Raw genomic sequence first — 17612 nt, forward strand, 5'->3', positions numbered from 1 at the left:
AATTTGCCCTCCTAAAGTTTAGAGTGTTGGTTGCCCCTTAGCTAACATTCTTAGTAAAGCGTAATACAAAATCAATGATATTATGATCACTATTCCCCAGGTTCTTAATAAACTATTCTGCCCTAAGGCAGAGAGATGCCTTCTCGGTCAGGCCTAAAACTTAACTTTTAATAATTAAGTAAAATTGTAACTTAAACTAAATTCACACACATTTTAAAAAATGCAGGTGAGGGTTGCAGATTATAGCATGGTGTCGCCTGTGAGGTAAGTATCAACTCAGGATATATTGTATGTTAGTCGATCTCTGCAGTGATCGTACTCATTTGCAACCACACACTTGCGCTTAAAACACACACTCTAGCCCCCCCGACATGTTTCGCCGGTTAGACCAGCGTCATCAGGGGATCGGGGCTACTAGTTTGTGGGAGGAGCTAAGGCAAGTATAAATGACTTCTAGGTGGGACTTAGACACATTGTTAGCCAATAGGAGGTACTTTGTTCTCGTTGTATCCAAGTAACCGTTACCGACAAGTGAGGCGGCCAATGGGTACCGGGTATATGTATAGCGTCCCTCCTGTTATACAGGAAGTGACCTGATAGTTATGAGACCATATTGCGATTGGTCAACTGGTCAATTAACCCTTTATGTTTATTTTTACCCCCATCCAATGAAGTTTCTCAACGGAGGTGTATGTGTATTAGCTGCGCGTACCTCAATTGGTCATTCTCCTCGCATCATCCGTTTGCGCCTTATCCTTATTGGTATAGGATCGCGATCTTACTTACCACAAGTTCTCGCGAGGGTTGCGTGCTGATGTCACTGTGCGCATGCGCGTGGAGATAGAATTATTTTCTCCACCCTATTCCTCCGTGCTAGATACCGTAGTGGGCATTGCGCATGCGTGGGGAGATAGAATGTTTTACTGCCCTATTCTTCAGCACTAGTTATCGCTGTCGGCTTGGCTCATGCGCACAGGGGTAGCCGTTGCATAATATTCCTGTACATGGCTATAATGCCAATACAGGTGCCCGGGAGAAGAAAGTCCCTGGTGCAATAGGTGAATCACTTTAGGGGCCTCATTAAAATGATGACCTGCATTAGATATCCTCATATGAGTCATATGTATAACAGATAGACTACGATGTGTCCCCTAGAATAACTTTTGTCATTATTGTGCCTTTATTGTGATAGCTCCCAAAATTGTGTGATTCTTGAACATCAGGTAAGTTATTAATCATGTCTTTGGTTGTGCCAACATTCTACTGCCAACAGATTAAGTTAATCTACAGAAATGCCGAATAGGAGAAGCCTTCATTTAGGCCTCCAGGGTTTAGAGTATTTAATTGGTGAATCCATTTCGCTTCAGTTTGGAGTAACTTCCGATCGATGTTACCGCCTCTGGGTCCCAAGGTAACTTTGCATAGGCCCCAAAATTGAATAAGATTGGGGTTGCCGCGATGGAATTCTTGCATGTGCCTTGCTATGGGCACATCTGCATTAGTGCGTATCGAGCTCAAGTGCTGCGAAATCCGGCGTCTAAAAAAAAAACTTTCTGATGAATCATACACCAACAGTGGCTACAATGTACGCCTTGCCCAAAGTACATAAAAGGGTAGTTCCAATACCCGGCAGACCCATAATATCTGGAAATGACAACTTGACACAAAACCCTAGTATCTACGTGGATACAGTGCTAGCCCCATTTGTAGAATCATTACCATCTTTTCTACGTGACACTAAAGACACGGTCACCAGAGTCCAGGATATGGAGTTCCCCAAAAATACCATGATTGCAAGCCTCGATGTTGAGGCGTTATACACAAACATCGAACATAAACTGGGACTCCAAGCAGTAAGATACTTTCTTTCAACAAAGGGGATCCAATTTCACGAACACAACGAATTTGTTTTGTCACTTTTAGAATTTGTTTTAACACACTATTTTTTATTTGATGGCACTTATTATTTATCATGTGCCCCCAATTACGCAAATCTTTTCTTAGGGTGGTGGGAAGCACAACACGTTTTTACTGACATCAATGATCACTTCACTAAACACATTTCTTTTTGGGGAAGGCACATTGATGATGTGCTGATCTTCTGGGAAGGGAATGTGACACAATTTGATAATTTTGTTGCTCACTTAAATAACAATAAGGTGGGCATGAGATTCACTCATGAAATTCACACACAAAGTCTCAATTTTTTGGATCTAACCATTTCCCTGGACTCTGGTGGCCGTGTCTGCACACAAATCTACAGAAAACCTACGGCAACTAATAGCCTCTTGCAGTGGGATACTTGGCACCCAGTACCATTGAAAAAGAGCATACCCATAGGTCAATATCTTAGGGCCAGAAGGAACTGCTCTGCAGAGATACCATTCCAACAGGAATGTGATAACCTATATTTAAAATTCCGGAAGCGTGGGTACCCAAAAAAGCCTTTACAAAAGGCCTACCGCAGGGCAGTACATACCCCTCGTGAAGCACTTCTGAGAGATACCAACCTCAAGAAACCTTCTAAGAAAGTTATCCGATGCATCGGAACCTATGATGGCTACGCATCCGAAGTCACACGAATCTTACAGAGGCATTGGAATATACTGAAATCCGATCCTGATTTAAGTTCAGTACTCACTGAAAAACCAAGCGTCACTTACAGACGTAGTAAGAACTTGAGGGACTATCTTGTCAAGAGTTACCTACCAGTTGAGGAGAGACAAAGCAACTGGCTGGACCATGGAATAAAGGGGTCTTTCCCCTGTGGACGATGCAGTTTTTGCCCTCAAGTACTTAAAATCAAATCATTTAAGAATCCACTTGACAACCGGGAATATACTATCAAACAACTTATAAATTGTAGAAGCAAGAACATCGTATATGTAGCTTCCTGTCCCTGTCCCAAGCTATACGTGGGCAAGACCACACAAGAATTTAGACGCCGGATTTCGCAGCACTTGAGCTCGATACGCACTAATGCAGATGTGCCCATAGCAAGGCACATGCAAGAATTCCATCGCGGCAACCCCAATCTTATTCAATTTTGGGGCCTATGCAAAGTTACCTTGGGACCCAGAGGCGGTAACATCGATCGGAAGTTACTCCAAACTGAAGCGAAATGGATTCACCAATTAAATACTCTAAACCCTGGAGGCCTAAATGAAGGCTTCTCCTATTCGGCATTTCTGTAGATTAACTTAATCTGTTGGCAGTAGAATGTTGGCACAACCAAAGACATGATTAATAACTTACCTGATGTTCAAGAATCACACAATTTTGGGAGCTATCACAATAAAGGCACAATAATGACAAAAGTTATTCTAGGGGACACATCGTAGTCTATCTGTTATACATATGACTCATATGAGGATATCTAATGCAGGTCATCATTTTAATGAGGCCCCTAAAGTGATTCACCTATTGCACCAGGGACTTTCTTCTCCCGGGCACCTGTATTGGCATTATAGCCATGTACAGGAATATTATGCAACGGCTACCCCTGTGCGCATGAGCCAAGCCGACAGCGATAACTAGTGCTGAAGAATAGGGCAGTAAAACATTCTATCTCCCCACGCATGCGCAATGCCCACTACGGTATCTAGCACGGAGGAATAGGGTGGAGAAAATAATTCTATCTCCACGCGCATGCGCACAGTGACATCAGCACGCAACCCTCGCGAGAACTTGTGGTAAGTAAGATCGCGATCCTATAGGCTGCATCCCTCACCAATAAGGATAAGGCGCAAACGGATGATGCGAGGAGGATGACCAATTGAGGTTCGCGCAGCTAATACACATACACCTCCGTTGAGAAACTTCATTGGATGGGGGTAAAAATAAACATAAAGGGTTAATTGACCAGTTGACCAATCGCAATATGGTCTCATAACTATCAGGTCACTTCCTGTATAACAGGAGGGACGCTATACATATACCCGGTACCCATTGGCCGCCTCACTTGTCGGTAACGGTTACTTGGATACAACAAGAACAAAGTACCTCCTATTGGCTAACAATGTGTCTAAGTCCCACCTAGAAGTCATTTATACTTGCCTTAGCTCCTCCCACAAACTAGTAGCCCCGATCCCCTGATGACGCTGGTCTAACCGGCGAAACATGTCGGGGGGGCTAGAGTGTGTGTTTTAAGCGCAAGTGTGTGGTTGCAAATGAGTACGATCACTGCAGGGATCGACTAACATACAATATATCCTGAGTTGATACTTACCTCACAGGCGACACCATACTATAATCTGCAACCCTCACCTGCATTTTTTAAAATGTGTGTGAATTTAGTTTAAGTTACAATTTTACTTAATTATTAAAAGTTAAGTTTTAGGCCTGACCGAGAAGGCATCTCTCTGCCTTAGGGCAGAATAGTTTATTAAGGTCATAGAAAGCCTTGGCAGTCCTAAATGGGCTAACCCTCGTGTTTAATTTCTATTCCCCAGGTTCCCCCCAACCTGTAGTTTTGATATCCTATCAGTCCTGTTGGTTAAGATAAGGTCCAGCAGTGCCCCCCTCTTGTTGGCTCCAGGACTATTTGCGACAGGTAATTGTCTTTTGTTGTTGACAAGAACCTGCTGCCTTTGAAGGACCTGTATGTTTCTGCCCCCAGTCAATATCTGGGTAATTGAAGTCCCCCATGATAAGTACTTCATCATGCTTTGAAGCCGCATCCATTTCACTTATCAGCATTTCCTCTGCTGCCTCCAATATATTTGGAGCCTTATAACAAACCCCTAGTAATATTTTATTATTCTTTTTCCCTCCTCTTATCTCCACCCATAGAGACTCCACATTTGCATTTGCGTTACTGATGTCATCTCGCAAGACAGGCTTGAGTCAAGAATTCACATAAACAAACCCCTCCCCCTTTTTTATTTATACGATCCTTTCTAAAAAGACTATAACCATCTATAGTAACCGCCCAGTCATAGCTACTGTCCAGCCATGTCTCGCTGATTCCCACTATATCATATTTCCGTTCCAACATCAAGAGTTCCAGTACCTTCATTGAGGTGCAGCCCATCCCTACTGTAGAGCCTGTAGCCGACAGAAAAGTCAGCCCAGTTCTCCATGAATCCAAAACCCTCCTTCCTACACCAACTTTTGAGCCACTTATTTACCTTCCTGATCTCCCGCTGCCTTTTTGGTGTGGCACGTGGTACAGGTAGTATTTCGGAGAAAACTTTGCCCTGAGCTTATGGCATAAATCCCTGAAATTATTTTTAAGGACCTTCCACCTACCTTTTACTTTGTCATTAGTGCCAATGTGGACCATGACAGCTGGTTCCTCACCAGCCCCTCCCAGTAATCGGTCAACCCGATCCGCAACATGCCGAACCCAAGCACCCGGCAAACAACACACTGTTCGGTATGAACGGTCTTTGTGACAGATTGCCCTGTGTATATATATAAGGAAGTATTGCTCCTATTGTTTAATAGACACAAATTGTCAAAAGTTCTAATGAATGCAAGCAGGGCCGAGTTAGGTGCAGTGGGGGTAGAGGGTGAAAAAACTGGTGGGGGCCCCAATTAATTTATTTTCTTAGAAAATAATTAAATACTTAATAAAGTAAAAATAAGAGAGTTAGGCTGCCACAGAACCTCAGCAGAACCTCTTCATACAACCTTGAGCTTCCGCAGAACCTCTTCTAACACACCTCAGCTGCCGCAGAATATATTCATACACACCTCAACTGCCGCTGAACGTACTCATACACACCTCAACTGCCACAGAACTTCTTACATACATGAGCTGCCAAAGAACGTCTTTAAAAAAACCTTATCTACCACAGAACCTCTTCATACACGCCTCAGCTGCAGCAGGCACAGCTCAACTGCCACAGAACCTCTTCATACATACCTCTGCTGCCACAGAATATCATAGTACACACCTCAACTGCCGCAGAGCCTCTTCATATGCACCTAAGATGCCACAGAACCTCTTCATACAAACCCCAGCTAACGCAGAACTGCTTCATACACAACCCAGCCACTGCAGAACCTCTTCATACACACCTCAGCTGCCATAGAACCTCTTCATACAAAACTCAGCTACTGCAGGACATCTTCATACACACCTCAGCTGCAGCAGGCACAGCTCCACTGCCACAGATCCTCTTTAAACACACCTCCCCTGCCACAGAACCTCTACCTACACGCCTTAACAGCTGCAGGACCTCAACATACACTTTTCAACTACCGCAGAACCTCTTCATACAAATTTAAGCTGCCACAGAATATTATAGCATACACCTCAGTTGCCACAGAAGCTCATTATAGACACCTCAGCTGCTATAGTCCTCTTCATGCAAGCCTCAGCTACCACATAACCTCTTCATACACACCTCAGCTACTGCAGAACCTCTACTTATATACCTAAGATGCCATAGACACAGCTCAACTACCACAGAACCTCTTCATACACACCTCAACTGCCAAGGAACCTTTTATACACACTTCCCTCAGGGGTGGGATAAGACTGCCCTGGGCCCTGGGCTGTATGAATATTACAGCCCCTACAAGTCTGAAATTCACTTCCTATACAGTATATGGTTCTATAATCAAGCTTCTTGGGGAATGGATGATGGTACTTTTCTGCCTGCTTTGTGGTTTGGAGGACCTTTAAAGCACCTAAAATGCCTCTTGAGTACATGGGTATTGAAGGCAGAAACAGATGTACAAAGAAAGCTGTGGGCCTCCTAGAAGGCTTGGAACTGAGCTGCCACAGAACCTCATCATAGAAACCTCAACTGCCGCAGAACCTGTTCATACACCATTCAGCTGCCACAGAATATCATAGTACATACCTCAGCTGCCGTAGAACCTCTTTATACACACCTCAGCTGCCGTAGAACCTTGTCATTACACCGTTCTGCTGCCACAGAACCTCCTCATACACACTTCAGCTGCTACAGAACCTTATGATGCATACCTCACCTGCCGCAGAATATCATAATACATCCCTCAGCTGCCATGGAACCTCTACATAAATAGTTTGTGTCATTGCCAACCCTGGCAGATTTGTATCCTCATCCGAGATGACTAGCCCATCATGGTTTGAGTACTCACAACTGAGATCCTTCATGGCTAAAGCTGGTCCCACTGTCGCATATACGGATTCCCTTACGGAATTCGAGGGATTGTTTCGTCTATCTTCTGCTCCCTCCCACAAATGTATTCACTTCTGTCTCAGGGCCCTGACATAGCCGAGCTCTCCTTTGTCAGGAGTTGAGAGCGTGACTTAGAAAATGCCCCGTCAGAAGAGGACTGGCAGCGTTTTCCTCTTTACACATAAACTGTCCTCTGCTTGTGCTGCTCAGGAAAAGGGTTATAAGATTGTGTCCAGGTGGTACCGGGTGCCGACAGTGCTCCACTTGGCTTTTCCCTCCATTTCAAACTCTTGTTGGCGCTGTGGAAAGGAAAAGGGCAACATGCTGCACATTTGGTGGACCTGCGATGCTCTCTGAAACTTCTGGGACCAGGTATTCGCTGCATACAGGCAGATGACAGGTACACAAGCGATAGCTTCCCCAGAGGTGGCACTGCTGTCGATGCTCCCCGGACTCATCAGCCTACAGAAAAAAAAACAAATTGAGGTTTTGTCTCATTGCAGCCAGGGCAGTGATCCCTAGGCATTGGCGTTCCACAGTCTGCCCATCCATGGCTGAATGGGCCCGTGAGATGTTGGAGCTATCTCGCATGGAGGAACTAGCAGCAGTTACGCCAGAGGCTTATGCAAAATATTCTCTTGTTTGGCCGCCGTGGTTAGAATTTAAAGGCTCTGAGAATTTTAAGGACCTGCTCGGGAGGTAGGCAATTATGTAGTTAGGAAACCAGGCCTTCTTTTTCTCTGAACATTTGTGCCTCATATAATTCTACCTGCACTTATCTGCTGCTTGTCCCCTCTCCTGTCGACTATGCCTATAGAGTCTCTATTTCGCTATCCAATACTCCCTTAATTCAGAGTTAGGGGACACTAAAAAACGGTTGAAGAGGAACTGGTATATGCTATGCAGCGGTTACCAACCACTGCCCTACTCAGCTTTCTTAGATACAGGAGTGGTTAACTGTCATTCTGAAAAATTTCTAGCCTCACCACTCGGAATGAGATGATGAAGATTGAGGTGGGGTTTTGCTCTTAGGTTCAGAGGGAATTTTCATATGAGATGTTGTTTAAAGCATGTATATTTTAGGAAAGCCATGCATTGCAATACGTCTCGTGTACTGCAACATAATATATTGTAATTCTTCAGGCTGCCTACTGTTTTTGATAATCATCCTTCTAATATTCCTACTTGGCGATTGTTATTTTGTTTTGTTTTTCTTGTTATTGTTTACTGTTTGTTTGTTTATTGATATGTTTTTCAATAAACTGATTCAACATAAATAGTTTGTGTATTTAGAGAAGAAAGAATTTACCCAGCTTCACATAATTCTCTTTATTCCAGCATGGTAAGTAGCATGTTCTCAGAGCACTGCTGCATCACTCCCTTACTCTGTTTTCTGTTTTACCATGCTAGAATAAAGAGAATTACATAAAGCTGTGTAAATGGTGAGTGCTATTCTTTCTTCTCTTCATACACGACCTATGTACCGGACGTCTTTTGCTTCTTGAATAGACCACCTCCTAGCAGCCTGTTTGCATGACATTTCCTCTATATAGCTCAAAGAAGATTTGTTTCCCCTTGTATTGCATTTAGAACTAGCAGCAGTTGCCATCTTACCATTCATTTTGGCTTTGCTTTGATACAGACCCTCTACACACACACCTCAACTGCCGCAGATCCTCTTTGTACATACCTCAGTTCCCACAAAACCTATTTGTACATACCTCAGTTGTCACATAACCTCTACATACACACCTCAGCCTCGACAGAACCTCTTTATACATGCCGCAGCTGCTGCAGAACCTCATAATGCACTCCTCAGCTGCCACAGATCCTCTTCACACAACACATAATCTCCACATACACACCTCACCTGCCACAGATCCTCTTCACACACAGCAGAACTTCCACATACACACCTCAGCTGCTCAGAACCTCTTAACAAACACTTTTGCTGCTGCAGAACATCATAATACACACCTCAACGGCCGTCGAGTTTTTTAACCCCTTTACTGCATAGCACTCAGTAGTATTGGAACTAATATTGCTGACTATAAAGCATCAGTAGGAGAAGCCAGGATGGTGGGTCCCTGGGTGCCCTCCCTATACTCTGGCCCTCAATGCAACCTTTGTCTGTGCTTCCTTGGCTATCATTAAATCAATCCAACTCCTAGAGGAAGCAATTTTGATAACAGAAATAAATTATGGAACGACAATGTATGTAATTTGTGATAAACAAAGCAGAAGATCAATCTGGTAAGCTTTAATGATTGAGTCTTACAGAATGATCTGCCTCAGATTTAGGTTGCTTTTTAATATAAAGCAATAGTTATAATCTTGTAATGTAATCCAACCGTTACAGCATGATGGGATGAAATAAAATATAATTTCTTTAAAATGACAATAGCATATTTTGTTTTATTGTTTATGTCCAATTTCTGAGAAATTCATTTGTCAATCCCACATTAAGACATTAATATGTTTGACAGTTTTATGGTTGCAGTATTTTTTTCTAATTGGTAAACATCCTTTCATCTATAGCTTGAGGGCATTTTATTGTGACTTGATAAAGATTTAGATACTGATAAAACAAAATGAATCACAGCCTGTACAGGAAAGACTATGCTTTGTGGAGCTCAATGTTCCTACTGCAACTCACTTTCTGCCAAATGGGTGTTGCCAACTCTAAAACTGCTGGCATCACTGAGCTCTCATCCTGCCAGCATTATAAAAGATCAGTTGCAGAATTCTTTCTAGGCTCAGCTAAATAGTTATTAACTATGGTCTAAGAATTAGCTTAGTCAAAAACATTATAGTCTTGTGTGCTTGATGTATAATGTCATGCTGAGTGCGTGCTCCGTCTCTTGTGATCATCGAGAATGTTAGCTAAAATAACCATCAATTTATTGTCCATTTTATAAAAAATGTCACATGCTGCAATGCATGCTGTACTTTACTACATTTTGTGTGTGTGTGGGGCAGGATATTAGTTAATTTACCAATATGCATCTAGTAAATGTTCTGCAACAGTTTCCTGATATGCTAATGGATCAGAAATGTATTTTACTTAATCAGCTGCCATTTATGTCCATTAAATGGCAAGAGATGGAGTAAGTGATGTGATCCTTACTGTCCATGACCAATCTACCTCGAGAACCTTGTGATAGTATTCATGAATACAATACTATGCAGAAATAAATAAAATAATGAAGATATTAGGTTTCCTGTGTCCCAAAACGTATGATTTATGACAATAGAAAAATAATTATCCCATGAAACCCAAATCACTGAAAACTGTCCAAATCACTGCTTTTTTTCTACCATTTTACAACCCAAAAAGTGATGTCCTTACATAAGGCGCACCAGATTATAAGGCACACCATCAATAAATGCCTGCTAAAATGTCTAGGTTTATATATAAGGCGCACCAGATTATAAGGCACATCTGATTATAAGGATGAATGACCAGCAGGTAGCAGACTTGTGCACAGTTCAAGGCAGCTGTTGTCTGTCAGTACGGTTCATATATAAGGCGCACTGGACTATAAGGCGCACCTTATTGAGAAAATCAAGGGATTTTTTGTGCGCCTTATAGTCTGAAAAATACGGTAACTATAGGTCACAATGCATATAACATACAATCTTTACTGACACCTTGCTCCAGGTGTTTAACTCATATGAGATGTCATTGACACAATGGAGGAGATATATCCGGGCATGTGTTCGCAAGTTTTCAATAAGCCCTGAAATAATTGCAATTCCTTATGAACCACCAGGGATTATTATTCTCCCCTTTACGTTACCCACATGCCAAGTGAGTATGAAATGTTGTGAAGGAGAGCACAACCCGCGCCCGCACACTCACTATAGGATGAGACCATTCAGCCCTGAATGGTTGCCGGGAACAGCATGCAGCTACACCAGGGAGAGCCTGCCATAAAATTGTACACCTTTGCAGTCACCAGACGAAAACATAGACATTTTGTATGTCCAAGGCCTTGCACCAAGCATTGATATTTTTTTCATGTGCTACTTTTTTTTGTATATGAATCGGAATAGGTATATTTTGTATGTGTAGTCCCAGACAAATGATTTCGTTCCCGTAACAATAAGATACATTTTGGGTTGTTCTTGGAACAAGGATTAACAATAAAGCTTCATTACAAACACCATTGGTAAGGTGTTGAGTGTTGATCAGTTGAACAGTTGATTGCAACCAGGAGTGTGTAAGTCGGGTGTTCTTAAGGTGGGGAGTGCTTGTATGTATATATATATATATATATATATATATATATATATATATATAAAGCATAACACAATGGCAGCCAAGGTTGAGGTACAGAAATGGCAAGCAATCTCGTAGTTGGGGACAGGCAGGAGGTCAGGACGGGCAGCACAGGATTAGAGTCAGAGGGATTTGGAAGGGGGTTGTGGCGCAGCGGTGCCAGCTTTCATGTGACAGAAATTGGGGGCGGGTCGTCGGATGATACGACTGACTTGGACTGAATGTGGGATTTAAGATTAAAATTGTGTCATAACCAATGCACTTGCATCGGGAAGAAGAAGGTGAACTCCGTCGGACCTGAGCGGGGAAGCAACATATGCAGTCGGACAATGCACTTTCGGGAACTCCGATGTCTCGGGTAAGTAAATGTGCCCCAAGGTCTCTAAATTATGTTATGTAATGTTACCTAATTAATATTATTTGGGTCAGACGGGTCTTGAACTCTCAATCTCCACAGATATAAAGTACAGTGCATTTATCCTCTAGAGCAGTGATGGTGAACCTTTTAGAGGCCGAGTGCCCAAACTGCAACCTAAAACCCTGCTTATTTATCGCGAGGTGCCAACCAAAAATTAAAGCAGTAACTTATTGTTCCTTGTTCAACAACTTTCAATCAGATTGGTCTCCTGAGGACAGCAACACAGTAGAAAGATGGGAGATTTGCATCATTGTAGCTTCTTTCCAGTTTCCCTCTGTATACAGAGAATCGTGGGGCCAGCAGGAGGTCCTCCAAAAATAATTCAGCCCTGTCCAATTCTCCCTCTTCCTACAGTCCCAAGTAGCGAAGTTAGTAAGCAGCATCTTTTAAGTTAGTAAGCAGCATCTTCGAAATGCAGGAAGTTTTGTCTGGTGTGCTGGGGCGATGGCCCGGGTGCCCAAAAAAGGGCTCTGAGTGCCTCCTCTGGCACCCGTGCCCTAGGTTCGCCACCACTGCTCTAGAGTATGGACTTCATGGTTTTCAATGGGAGGATTTTATCTAACTAAGACCTTCGCTAAACCTTCCATAGAGTAGACAGGACGGTACTGCAACTCTGATGAGCAGCATACAACTTTTAGTACAACCAATGGCAAGTTCACTGACATATAAAATGTATTTTAATAATCTTCTTAGCAGATGTTAATAATTAAACTAGCTATATTTGCAATATTTTCCAGATTTATGTCATTCTGAAAGAGTTATGGAACAGTACAAGAAAATTAAAAGTTTACAGCATTTTAAAATGTCAAAGTTATACATTATTAATATTGAGAAAATGTAATTTACATAAGCATTTGCAGAGGATTTAGGCTCCAGTGATCATTTTAAAGTGAGGGAATCAATTATACTGACATGAGTGTATGGTTCTTGTGTTTGTATGTACAAGCTAAATTGCTGCTATACAAGAGGGCATATTAATGAGGATAAACAAGCGAAATGTATTGTGTCTTCCAGGGAGCACTATTAGCTAACTAATGGTAGCCAACAGTAGCTAACAGAATAACTTTATGGATGTTTTTGTACCTTTCTGTATCTGCTTGTAAACATCCAACCCTTATATTATTCCTTAACCAATGGACCGTGTTCTGCAGTACATATTAATAAAGCTGCCATAGTAAGCAACATACAAGCTGTCTACTGAAAAACAATTGTTCATAAGAAAGTTAAAATACCAGTGTCTTCTAAAGTGAATATAAGTCAATGGCTGAGAAGCTTCCCCAAGGGGTTTTCAGAGAAATCCAGGAGGTCTTGTGAAAGAACTGGAAGCTTTGGGAACAGTGGACATCGGTGGGGAAAGGGTGTGGAAAATATAAAAACTATTTATGTTCTCCCCTTTTATAAGGAAATCTATCACTGTTTATAACTCCCCAATTGTAACTTTGTTTTGTTTTACAAATAACTTGGTAGTACCTTTTCCTCAAAAATCCCAGGTCACTATCCCCCATGAATATTAGTTTAAATATATCTCCAAATTACTTTGAAGTGCTTTAGGAGAATTACCAGAGCCCTTTTAGAGTCTAGTACCTGAAATTTTTCTACCCTAACTACTACCTTGCTGCACTGCCTATGTCCTTTCCTGAACCCGCCTCCATTCCTCTATATTACTGAGCTCCTGCAAGATCACGCAAGTGCACAGTAAATCATGCTGTCCAGTAGCTTATTCTTTCAATCATGTTTTCTTACACCTGGAATAAGTATCAGAGGAGAGGCAACATCCATGATTCAATGGAAAGAACAAGTTGGACAGCAAGGTCTACCGTACATATGCAGGATCTTGCAAGAGTACAGTGACCTCAAAGGAGGTTCAGAAGAGGTGTATCTGAAGTGTGGCATGGGGCATAAAAATTCATATTATTTACATTGAAGGGGATAAAAAAAATTCAAAAATTGAAAAAGGTTGCTGCATGAAGGGGTTAAATAATTTTTCAATTCTTTTTGAGAACATTGCATGAAATGACTGGTTCAATAACAAGATATTCAAAATATTAAAATGTATAGGACTTTATTCGTGTATTCTGGTTGCTAATATACTGCTTCACTTTAATAGGCTGTCTCTGGCTGTGATGGCTACTTTTGATTGAGAATTTCTGCTGTATAATACAGCAGACACCCACTGTTTAAAGAAGGCTGAGGTCATGTAAACAATTTTGCATCAAGCAGTTAAACATGATTTAGCTGTAAACTTAACAGTTTAAATCTCCTTGAAGTGAAACTATTCTCTGGATTAATTGATTATTTTAGTTTCATTTGATAGATTTTATATCCATTATTTCTTTATTTTTTTAAACAGTTTTTATTGTTTTTTTACAGAACAAAATCTAAACAGACACACGTATGTGCCAATGGTACTGTTTACATTTACATATATATTTGAATGACAGAGTATCGATAGTTCCAGACATATTGATCTATCTGTATCCATTATTTCAATATTGAGGCCTTTTATAATTTAGTTTTATATTTATTAAAAAAGACAGGGTTTTAGGGTTAGGGCTGTTCAATATATTACATATCATATCTTCATTTTATCAGAGTTTTACTCTATTTAACATTTTTTTCCTTTAAAGAGAGCATTCATGAGAACTGGCTTGAAATGTATTAAAAATCAACATGAGTGGGTGGGTTGCTTTATCTGAATACTAAATGGGAACACGAATTGGATTTTAAAATGCCAAACCAATTGAGATTGGTTATTTGACTCCTGGAAGCAATTGCTACTTCTCTTGTAAACAGTACTTATTTCTGATTTGCAATGGATGAGCGAGTTCTTTGTGTAGGACTTTTCTTCAAACATTTATTTCTTTTGTTTTTAAAAAGATCTACAAATGCCAAGTGCATCCAAGATCTGGGTACAACTCATGTTGATTTTCACTGTGTGTAGACACCAAATGTACATTGTTCTAAACAAAAAGAGTAGAATCACAAAAACATTTGCAAAGATAAACTTTCGTAAAAATACCTTGGAATTTTAACTATAAAAAATCTGAAAAATTTCTGTGAGAAACAGAGTATTAAAAAATCCATAAAATCACATTATATAATATTTAAATAATTAATTAGCAAATGATTGCCTAATGTACATATTTGGTACAGTAGAAAATTAGAACTTAATTTTTCAAATAATATAATCAAACTCTGCCCGTGGATTTCTTCCCTTTAACAAGGACGAATAAGTCACAAAATGAACTAATGATGGACTGATAAACCTAACTTGTGTTACTAAGGTTAAAAGAAGAATAAAAATAAATAAGTAGTTTGCGATGCCAGTGTAGTTCGGTGTTTGCGAGGCCAGCTACCTAAACATTGCCAATTTTCTGATGGTGGATGCAAGTGTATGGCTGATGACCTTAACAATGTTTAGGTAGCCGACCTCTAAAATAATCATTACATTGCATTACAAAATAATTGTAAATTATGATTTAGCTTGCACCCTGACAGAATCCTATTTGTAGTCCAAGGGGTTTAATTTAGTTTTGATGCATTTAAAAAAAAACAACACGTGACTTGTCTGTGCTGCAGACTGCTCAGCTTTTGGCCCCCACCTTTCTGTACAGCACCTCCCTCTCCCACTGATATCATCTCACCAGGATGTGAAGGAGCAGGAGGGAGGAGCACAAAGGTGGGGGCTGAGAACTGAGCAGTCTGCAGCACAGACAAGTCACATGTTGTTTTTTGAAATGCATCCAAACCAGACTCCAAAAAGATTATTACCTTTAACCCCTTAATGACCACCGTATCGGCTTTTTACGGCGGTTATTAAGGGTACTTCTTCTGACTTCTTCTACAGCGGCGCGTCAGAAGAAGATTTCGGGACACCGGGTCTCGCTGGTGCCAGTGTCGGGCTGTGATATCACAGCCCATCCCCGGCCAAGAAGTAGAAAATGTATAAAAGTTTAAAAAAAAATGAAATCTTTTTATAATATAATTAAATAAATAAAATAAAAGTCCCATAATCTCCCCAGTAACACATAAAATGCAAATAAAGTAAATAAAACACAAAAACACGTACATATTTGGTATCACCGTGTCCGTATCAATCTGTACAATAAATCTAAATCAATATTGAACCCGCTCGGTGAATTACGTTAAAAAAAAAAACTCGAAAAACTTCCCATAATATACAATTTTTTATCAAACACCATCACAAAAAATGTTCTAAAAAGTGATAAAAAAAAGTTACGTTCCCTAATATGATACGACTGAAAAGAACAACTGTTTTCTCAAAAAATAAGCCCTCAATCAGATCTGACAACAGAAAAATACAGAAGTTATGGCCCTGAAAAATTTGTCAATAGTAAAAACAATGCGATTTTCTCCAATATTGGTTTTACTCAGGAAAATTGAGCAAAAATAAGAAAAACTATATAAATGAGGTTACACAGCAATCGTAGTGAACCAGAGAATAAACATAAAATATTATTTTTACGTTACGGTGAGCGGGGGAAAAAAATGCTAACAATCAAAAATAAAAATTGATGATTTTGTTTGTGCCCCCCTTGAAATAGTTAATAAAATCTCATGAATAAGCTTTAGATTCCCAAAATGAATTATCTATACATTGTATATCATCCCATAAATAATAAGACCTCATATGTTTGCATTACCAAAATAAATAAAAATTTATAGGTCGTACATTCTATATTCGGCCGTGCGCCCGTACAGCAGTTTACCACCACATATGGGGTATCAGTACACTCGGGAGGAATTGGGCATCAAGCGTTGCAGTGCATTTCATCATTTAATTTATTCTGAAACTGTCAGTTTGGCCTAAATGAATGTATTTTCCAAAAAAATTCTATAGTTTCTAAATCGCAGGTCCATATTTTTTAACCCATGTGAAACACTTAAAGGGTTAATAGACTTAATAGAAGTTGTTTTACATATGTTGAGGGGTGAAATTTCTATAGTGGGGTAATTTTACTATTATTTACTATTTTACTATTATTTAGGCCTCTCAAAGTCACTTGGAAGCTGAGTTGTGAGTTTTGGCAATTTTCATGAAAATAAGAAAAATCGCACCTAAAGTTCTGCACCTCATAACATCCTAGAAAAATGACCGGAAGCATAAAATATCATCCCAACATAAATCAGATATTCTGTAAATTTTAATTATCAAACTTTTTGGGTACTTTTAAATCTTGTCTGGAAACCAGAACATTTCAAACTTGGAAAATGAAGAATTTTTACAAACTTTTGCCAAATTTTCACTTTTTTTCAGAATGAAACGCAAAACTTATCACTTAAATTTTATAACTAACATGAAGTACAATGTGTCACGAGAAAACATTCTCAAAATCACCGGGATATGTTAAAGCGTTCCGAAGTTTTAACCAATTATTGTGAGACATGTCAGATTTGAAAAATCGAGTCTGGTCATTGAGCTGAAAACTAGTGTCGGTGATAAGGGGTTAACATATTCTGACTCCAATAACTTTTTCATACTTAGCGGTATGGAGTCAGCTGAGGTGTCATTTTTTCCTGGGACGAGCTAATGTTTTCATTGCTACCATTTTGGGGACTGTGCAAACTTTAAATCACGTATTATGTTTTTTATGTGTTGCAAAATGGCACAAAAAAGTGTCAATTCGGACATTTGATTGCATTTTTCCGTTACGGGGATCACCGCAAGGAATAACCATTTTTAGATCTTTATAGATTGGACATTTTGGGATGCGGTGATACCGAACATGTTGTTTTTTTTTGTACTTTTTTTTTCCACTTTTTTAATTATTTT

The sequence above is a fragment of the Engystomops pustulosus genome, chromosome 4 (genome assembly GCF_040894005.1).
Source record: "Engystomops pustulosus chromosome 4, aEngPut4.maternal, whole genome shotgun sequence".
Classification (NCBI taxonomy): Eukaryota; Metazoa; Chordata; class Amphibia; order Anura; family Leptodactylidae; genus Engystomops; species Engystomops pustulosus.